General features: G+C 40.1%; 1 protein-coding gene across 2 annotated transcripts in view; it reads right to left on the minus strand.

The window, feature by feature from the left end:
• Positions 1–8334, minus strand: part of SIL1 (SIL1 nucleotide exchange factor) — a 260982-nt gene extending 252648 nt beyond the window's left edge. The window contains exon 1 of one of the 2 annotated variants that reach the window (XM_072630421.1): positions 8175–8334. The gene's annotated coding sequence lies outside the window, so the exon portion shown is untranslated. The remainder of the gene's footprint in view (positions 1–8174) is intronic. The other variant, XM_072630425.1, reaches the window with a different exon arrangement.
• Between the last annotated feature and the right edge of the window lie 791 nt (positions 8335–9125).

Genomic DNA, 9125 nt, shown 5'->3' on the forward strand with positions numbered 1-9125 from the left:
CAAGGAAGCAAAGAAAAGATGGATAATTTTCAACATAAGGATTATTTATCATACAGGCTTTCTTGAAATGAAAACTTATTGTTACACAATTTGAATCCTCTCTTATGTTCTGCTATACACACGAAATGCTTTTTTTTCTTTTTAACTTTGTATATAAGTTCCAATATTTAAGTTTATGTTTTTGGTTTTTTCTATTCTGTATTTGTGTTTTGGTGTTTGAGTCTAAAACAAAATTTAAAAAAAATATCTATGAACATCCAGTTTGAGATATCTAAAAGGTAACTGGAGATACAAAACTGGAAGACTGGAGAGAGCTTATCTGAATATCTGCATAGAGATGATGATTGAAACCTTAGGATCACTGAGCACTAGCAAACAAAATAGTATAGAGGGAGGAAAGAAGAGGACCCAGAACCAAGCCTTAGGAAATCCCCAAGGTTAGTGAGCAAGATTTAAAAGAAGAGCTAGCAAAGACCTAGAAGGAGCAGTCAAACAAGTAGGAGAACCAAGAGAGAACAGTGTCACAAAATACTAGAGAGAAGAAAGAAGAGAGTGATTGACAATGTCAAAGGCTGCAGAGAGGTCAAAAAGGATGAGGACTGAGAAAAAGCCATTAGATTTGACAATTTAAAAAATCATTAGTAACTTTGAGAACTGTTTCAGTTGAATAGTAAGGTTAGACTACAGACAATTTAAAAGCTGTTAATAAACAGTTAACAAGCAATTAATAAACATTTATTAAGCACCTACTATGTGCCAGGTACTGTGCTGAGAGCTGAGGATACAATGAAAGGTCAAAGTCAGTCCCTGATCAAGGAACTCACAGTCTAAGAGGAGAGACAAAATCTAAACAACTCCAGAGAAACAAGATATATACAAGAAAATTTGGAAATAATCAAGGAAGACATTAAAATTAAGGGGGAATCAAGAAAAGTTCACTGTAGAAGAAAGACTTTAGAAGGAAGCCAGGAAAGCAGAGGCACCGATCAAAAGGGAGAGCATGCTAGTCATGGGGAACAGCCAACAAAAATGCCCAGAAATGGAGGGCTTTGCTCAAGGAAAGAAAAAGCAAGGAGGCCTTTATCACTGCTTCTCACAGTACTAGAAGGTACTAGGTGGCACAGGGGATGGAGCATTAGGCCTAGACTCAGAAAACTCATCTTCCTGAGTTCAAATCTGGCCTCAGACACTTACTAGCTGTGTGACCCTTGGCAAGTCACTTAGCCCTGTTGGCCTCATTTTCTTCATCAGTAAAATGAGCTGGAGAAGGAAATGGCAAACCACTCCAACATCTTTGCCAAGAAAATCCCAAATGGGGTCAGAGTCAGACATGACTGAAACAACTGAACAATAACAAGTGAGAAAAGAGTAGGAAGGGAGTGGCAAGATAAAAAGAACTTTGAACACCAAAGAGTAGATTTTATATTGTGACAGAGAGTAACTATTAGTTTATTAAGCCAGAGATGGGCCCCCCACCAACTGTGCTTTAGAAAGATCACTTTAACAGCTGAGTGGAGATGGCTTAGAGTGGGAAGGCATTTGTAACAGGGTGACCAACCAGTTGGCTATCACCATAGTAGTCCAAGGGTGATGTGATGAGCATCTACATCAGGGTAGTGGTAGTGATAGGGAGGGTTGGATGAAGTTAAACCCACAGGTATGACAACAGATTGGATATGGGGGGGTGAGAGTAAAACACTGAGGATAATACTTAGGTTGTGAGCCTGAGGGACTAGGAGGATGGTGGTACCTTCAACAATAATAGTTAAATTTGAAAGGGGAGAGATTTTTTGGGGGGAAAAGATAACGAGTTTGATTTTAGACATGCTGAGTTTAAGAAGTCCATAGGACATCCAATTTTAGATGTTCAATAGGCAGTTCAAGATGCAAGACTGGAAGCAGGGAGGTTAGAGCTGGATGAGTAAATTTGAAAATCCTCAACACAGACATAATAATTAAATCTATGGGAGGTGATAAAATCGCCCAATGAAATAGTACATAGGGAAGGCTCTGGACAGAGCTCTGTGGGACACCCTTGGTTAGCAAGCATGACATGAATGATGATCCAACAATGAACTGAGAATAAGCACTCAGATACTTAGAAGAACCAGGAGATAAAGTGTCATGCAAACCTAAAGAGTAAAAAGTATCAAGGAGAAGAAGGTGATCAAAGACTGCAGAGTCAAAGGCTGCAGAGAAGTCAAGAAGAAAGAGGACTGGGAAAAGGCCATTAGCTTTGACAAAGTGTAGGCACATAAAAGGGAGGAAAAAATGTAAGACAATAGCTAGCAGGAATAGATGAATTAAGTGAGGGTTTTCGGAAAATGGGGAGACATTGGCATCTATACAGGCAAAAAGGAAAGAGCCAGCAGATAGGTAACAAATTAGAAAAAAATTAGAAAAAGAGTTGGGATGATGGGAGTAATCTGTTGGAAAAGATGGGATGGAACAGGATCACTTATGCATTTAAAAGGATTAGATTTAGCAAGGAAAAAGGCCATTTCTTCATGTGAAATAGAGGTGGAGGAGACAGTAGAGGAATGATGGAATGATGGAAGATAAGGAAAACAGGGGAGAAGGGAGCTCTCAGTGAATGGCTTCCATACTCAGCTTACTTGGATTACTTAGAAGTTTGAGAAAGTGAAAAAGATTTGGAAAATCTACTTGTGTTGAGGGATCTTGTGAATCAATTAGAGAGCTATAAAAAAGATTGTTTTCCCTCAGTTGAGGATCTAGTTAGGATTATATAACATAAACTTGTAGTGGTCCCAGTTACACTCTTTCATGATTTTCTCCAGCTTTGTTCAATAGTAAAGGAGTAAGGGGCAAAGGAAAGGGATACTGGGGATAATCCAAGATGGAGTTTAGAAAGGCAAGATCTTTTTTATAGGATAATGTGACAAGGGGCTGGAAGGAAGAAAATAGTATAGAGTTAAACTGGTTACCAGTAAGTCAAGATGAGAAAGAGAGTGCAGAGATGATGGCCTAGGAAAGAACTGAAAGATTGGAAGTTTCACTGAGGAAGAATCTGTAAGGCGGAGGAAGAAGTGGAATGACAACCAATGATAAAATACAGCAATCTTAGAGTTTGTGACCATGATGTGAAACACTTGTGAGTGATGGCAAGACCAAGGGTAAGTCCATCTCTATGTGAAGCTGTGATAAGGGTGAGGGATACGTGATGGAGAAATGACTGTGCTAAGGCACTGAGAGGCTAAAGAATTTGAGGAAGTATCAGTATGTATATGTTGAAGACTGTGAGGGAGGCAATGAATTCATCCAAGAGAGAATGTCCTACAAGTCAGTAGACAAGTTATCAGAATCTTGATTGGGTGATAAATATGGACTAAATGAACCTCAAAGAGCAAGTTACTAACTGGAAGTGGCAATAGGATGAAAGAAGTATTTTAACTCTCTAACTAGGTCCCTCACCAGGACCAATGAATCTGGCAGAAAGAAAGAAGCACTTATTAAGCACCAAAAGCTAACAGATACTGTGCTTAAACACTTAAATATTATCTTATTTGATCCTCATAACATTCCTGGGAGGTCAGTGCTATTATTATCCCCATTTTACATATGGGGCAACCAGAGGTTGACTTCCCCAAGGTCACACACTAGTATGTGAAGTATTGAAGTGAGGGTTTACCGGCTCCAGGGCCAAGGCCTATCCACTGTGCTACCTACTGCCTCTGGTGTAGTAAACCTGTTTCTAGACATACATTCCTTGGATCTCTTTTTTCCTTTTCACTGGCCCCCTTCATCATGCATTACTGATGGCCCCAATTTTTTTTCCTCCTGGCCCCAATACATTCTATGGAGTGCAGCTATTCATCCCTCCAATAGTTGGCAGGCTTATCTTTGTGAAGCAATTTTATTCTCTTGTACTAAGGATAACTAGTCCCTCCCCTTAGTCTGTCGTAAAATGGAGAAGAGGAGAAAGGAGAGGAACACTGAAGAGGCTCATGGTTTCCGTAGGTAGTGAGCTATGTAGTTTTATTTTACACAGTCTAAAGCAGTTTCTTAAACTATGCTGCAAGGAACCCTGAAACATCTCAAGTTTGTTTTAAACTAACCTTACGCTCTAACTAAGAAGCATGAAAAATTACTATAGAGGATTTTACAATAAGGATTCTGACAGTTCTGTTTAAAATAAAGGGTTCTACCATTATGTAAAAATATAGAAACCACTGCTCTAAAGCAGTTGTTCTTAACCTAGGATCCACTCTGCAATCCAAGCAAACTGGCCTTCTCTGTTTCTCCATCTCATTTCTTATATCCATACTTTTGTATTGTCTCTCATGTCTAGAACTGACTCCTTCCTATGATATATATTCCCTCTCTTCTTTTATGATGCAGCTTAAGTACCAGCTTCAATATGAAGTCTTCCCTAATCCCAATAGTTGGCACTTCCCTCTCAAATTACTTTGGTGATGTCATCCACTTCCATGAATTTAATTACCACCTCTCTGCTGGTGATTCTCAAAACTACTTATCCTGTCCACTCCATCTCTCTCTCTCAACTCCTCTTCATTCTAGTACCCAGCCTCTTAATTATTCCCAATTTATCCTGTACTGTAAACAGCTTATTTGTGTGCATATAAATATATATATGTGTGTGTGTGCATGTATATATATATATATATTTGCTAAATCCACCATTAGATTGTGTTTAGAAGGTACTTAATGTTTACTGATTATACTGAACTAACCTGTATAAACTCGTATTTATTTTATATTTGTTGTATTTTATATTGCATATGTGCATTTGCATATTAGTTTACTGTATACAGGAATTAGTCCATTCTTTGTACTTCTATCTCTACCACCTATTATAGTGCCTGGCATGCAGTAGGAACTTAATGTTTGCTGAAAAACTGACTGAACTATGTTCAAACATTGTGTAATATCCTTTCTAATACCTCCAGTGGAGGCAAATCTTCATCTTTTGGGAGTGGATTTGATCTTTGGAAACAGTGAAGTTAATCTCAGAATTAAACTCAACTCCTTTTTCTCCCTCATTACCCTCATTTCAGTTTCCAAACTTTTGAATTTACTTACATCATCTTGCGTCTTTTCCTTTTTTCCATTCACAAGGCTACCTCTCTAGTTCACAGCCTCATCACCTTTAGCTTGGACTATTGCAAAAACCTAACTGAACTATTAGCAGCTAGTTTTTTCCTCTCCAATCTAGCTTCCACAGAGCTGCCATATTAAAATAATATTTCTAAAGCAATTCCAATCACATCATTCCTCTGCTCAGGGGTCTTCAGTGACTCCCTATGGTTTTCAGGAGGAAATATAAATTCCTCATTTGGAATTTAAAGACCTTCATGATCTAGTTCTAACCTATCTCTCCGGGTTTGTTTCATATTATCCTAAATGCACTCTTCATTCCAAAGTGACTTACTTGGCATTTCCTAAAACTCAGCACTCCACCTCAAGGCTCCTTGCCTCTAATACTATCCTTAAAATATGGAATGTATTCATCTCAAACTCTTAGAATCCCTAATTTCCTTCAAGGATCACATACTTCAGGAAGACTTCCTTGATCTCCTCAGTTGTTAGTGCCCCAGCTTGCCTCAAATAATCGTTGTTCCTCACATGTTGCATCCTCTTCCCTAAAACAAGCTCCTTGAGGATAGGAGATTCTGTATCATTTTGTCTATCTCCAGTGCCTGTTGGATCAATTAATGTGAGCAGATCTGGTGAATACCCTTTCTGGTCAAAAACTAGGTGTAACTGAATAAAATACTACAACTTTTTTTTAAATTTTCTTACTCAAACTGTCCCCAAAGACAATTTTGAAAGAGTATAAAAAATACTTTAAACAGCATTTATGGAACAGAATGCAGTCTCTACAAGAGGCTATGAAGCACAATAATTATTTCAGGATACTTAATACTGCATTTGTTAAAAATTTTATCTTAATACTTTTTAATAACCCCTTTTCCTCTTTCTTCCCTGATCCGAGAAAAAAAATAAGTAACAAAGCTTTCTATCACTGAGAAATATATAAGGCGGCTTAGGAAAGGTTGGAAACTAAGCATCACACACCTGGGCTTTGCTGATATTTATGCTTGCCATATTACATATTTATTCATCTACCCTCCTGAAAATAGGGAAATGATTCTTCCCTTAACCCCATAATTCTCAAACTTTTTGATCTCAGGACCTCTTTATACCCTTAAAAATTGAGGATTCCAAAGAGCTTTTGTTTACATGGGTTATATCTACTAATATTTACCACACCAGAAATTAAAATTAGTGAAATTTTAAATGTTTATTCAATTTAAAATAACAATAAATCTACTACATAATAATATGAACAACGTTTTAATGAAAATTAACCATATTTTCTGAAAAAAAATTAGAAGACTGTCATTGTTTTACATAGTTTTGCAAATCTCTTTAAGGTCTGGTCTAATAGAAAACAGCTGGATTATCCTATCTTCTGCATTCAATCTGCTGCAATATGTTGTTTTGGTTGAAGTATATAAAGAAAATGCAGTCTCATACAGTTGGAAAAGGGAAGAGTATTTTAATGGTCCTTTCAGATAACCACGGACATTCTTTGACACTACACCAAAACTGGACAAGTGGTAGTTTCTTAAAGGTTCTAGCTGCAATGTGGAAACTGGAGAACTCCACTGTATATGCAAGAGAATAGGAATAAAAAGTTATATAACATCTTAGTATTATAATGAAAATAATTTTGACCTGTCAAGTCACCTGAAAGATATCATGGACCCCCCAAGGTCCAAAGACCATAAGCTGGAACTGATGTCTTAACCTACGACAAGAATAGCATGAAAATGGAAAAGTCCTTATAGGTTATCTGGTGGAACTCTTCATTTATTATGGTCCAAAAAGGAGAAATGGCTTGCCTAAAAGGACAAAGCTTAATCAGTTACAGAGGCATGATGTTAAAACAGATCCTCTGACTTTTTAATTATCAAATTCTTAAGAGAAAACTCCTTTTAAAACATGTCATCTTCAGTAACTGAGGGGCCAATTCTCTCACTGAAGCCAAAATGAGATATTTACTATGTGACCCCTAAGTTGTTTAACCTCTCAGACTCAGTGACCTCATCTATAAAATGAAGCTAATAAGGGCAACAGAGATCATACAGGTAAAGCACTTGGCAAACATCAAAGAACCACAAAAGTCCTATCTAGTGGTAGTGGTATACCTCTTACCAAGGGAGTTCTATGTGACTTCAACATTCCGCTAAAATTTTAGAGACATTTAAGTGGATTGAACCTGAGTACACCTCTGGCCTGAGACTTCCCAGCTGTGTGACCCTGGGCAAATCACTTAACCTTTCTGTACCTTTGTTTCCTTCTATGCAAAACGGATAAAAACAACTGCCTCCCAGGGTTGTTGTAAGGAAAACTTACAATCTAATATCGGTTAAATGCTCTGCCAACTTTTAATGGCATCATTTTGACAAAAAAGGGGAACTAACCCTTTAAAGGGAGATGATCCCAAACACCCTTTTCACCGTCGAAACTATCACTTAAGTTACAAATAGGGCAGACTCACAGAATTATGCCCCAGTGAAGAGTCGGCCCATGCTAAGAGGCTCTCCCTCCTCAAGGGCCAGCTCCAGAGGATGCTTGTGCTTTGTTACTGGGTTTAATTGGTTTGTTCGCCCTGAGGCAGGAAAACCCAGTAGAAAGGAAATAGGTCCAGGCACTTACAAACATCCCCCCCACCCAAAGAATGGATACAGAAGTGGGTGCCCACGAGAAGCAGGAGGGCGGCCAGCGGTCCTGGGCCTCACTTGCATTTCTTTGCCCAAGCTCCACCTGCACCCCACCTCCTGCCATCCCCCCACTCCACTCCGGGGAAGCCCTCTCCCAGCGGCCAGTCTGGACGGTGGGCAAAGCAAGGAAAGAGGAGTTTAGGGGAAACGGCCAAGTCCCGGAGCTCGGGAAGTGGGACAACGCTACTGCGGGGGGCGGGGAGGAGAGGGTCGCCCGTGGGAGGGACGAGGGCAGGGGGGAAGGAGAGGAGGGACCTTGTACGGAAGCGCGGTAGGTGAGAGGCCCACCCTCTTCAAAGGAGGCGCGGGGGCCTAGGGGGAATGATGGAGAAGTCGCCGGTGGCAGGGCTGACCAGGCCCCGTGAGCCACAGCCCGAGCCCCGATCCGAAACTCAACACCCCTACCTTCGATTTCCCTCCCAGTAGCAAATAGAGAAGACCTGCGCAGCCCCCAGAATCCCCGGCGCCCGCGGCAGCCACCAGCGTCCCTTCCCGTGCGCAGGCGCAGACCCCGCAAGCCTCCCCCTCCTTCCGCGCGTTAATATTGCGTCACCCACCGAACTCCAATCGCAGGCTGCCGGGATGGCCGGTAATAGCTCCGCCCCCAACAGTTGTCCCTACACTGAAGGTGTCAGATTACAGCTTCCATCACTAAGGTCCCACCCCTTCCTTACGTAGGTAGGTGACTGCACGACTCCCTCCACCTGCAAAAATGTCATTTTAAAAATGCCAATTTCTGTATCCTCTGCCAGGACACGAGTAGTCAAAAACTCCTGTCCGAGGCACTGAGCCAGTTCATCCCTACCAAGAGTCAATAAGCAGGGGCAACAAAGGGCAGAATTGGAGTTAAAAAAAAATAGGAATAGGAAAATAGGAAAAAAAAATAGCCTCCCCATCTCCTACTGAAAACCTATATGATGATAGTCAACAAGCACTTATTAATCGCATACTGTGTTCCAGTCACTGTAATAATGATAATAACACAGCATTCTAAAGTTCCAAAATACCTTTACAAGTATTATCTCATTTGATCCACACAACAACCCTGGAAGATAGGTACTGTCATTAATATTATTCTCATTTCCCATGTGAGGGAAAGTGTCACATTTCTAGGAATGGTCTGAGGCTGGATTTGAACTCAGATCTTTTGTCAGCTAGGGATCTTATGGGATCAAAGCAACAGGCATTTAATTAAATGGTATGGCAATATATGTGATTGTAAGAAGAGACAGACAAGATGTGAGAGTGACAAAGATAATGTGTGGTGCAGAGTGCTGGACTGATCATAGACTTATCCTTTCCAAGCTCAATATTTGCATTCATCAAAAGCGCTACTCCCAAGGCAAAATGACTACC

Source organism: Notamacropus eugenii, chromosome 1 (genome assembly GCF_028372415.1).
Source record: "Notamacropus eugenii isolate mMacEug1 chromosome 1, mMacEug1.pri_v2, whole genome shotgun sequence".
Classification (NCBI taxonomy): Eukaryota; Metazoa; Chordata; class Mammalia; order Diprotodontia; family Macropodidae; genus Notamacropus; species Notamacropus eugenii.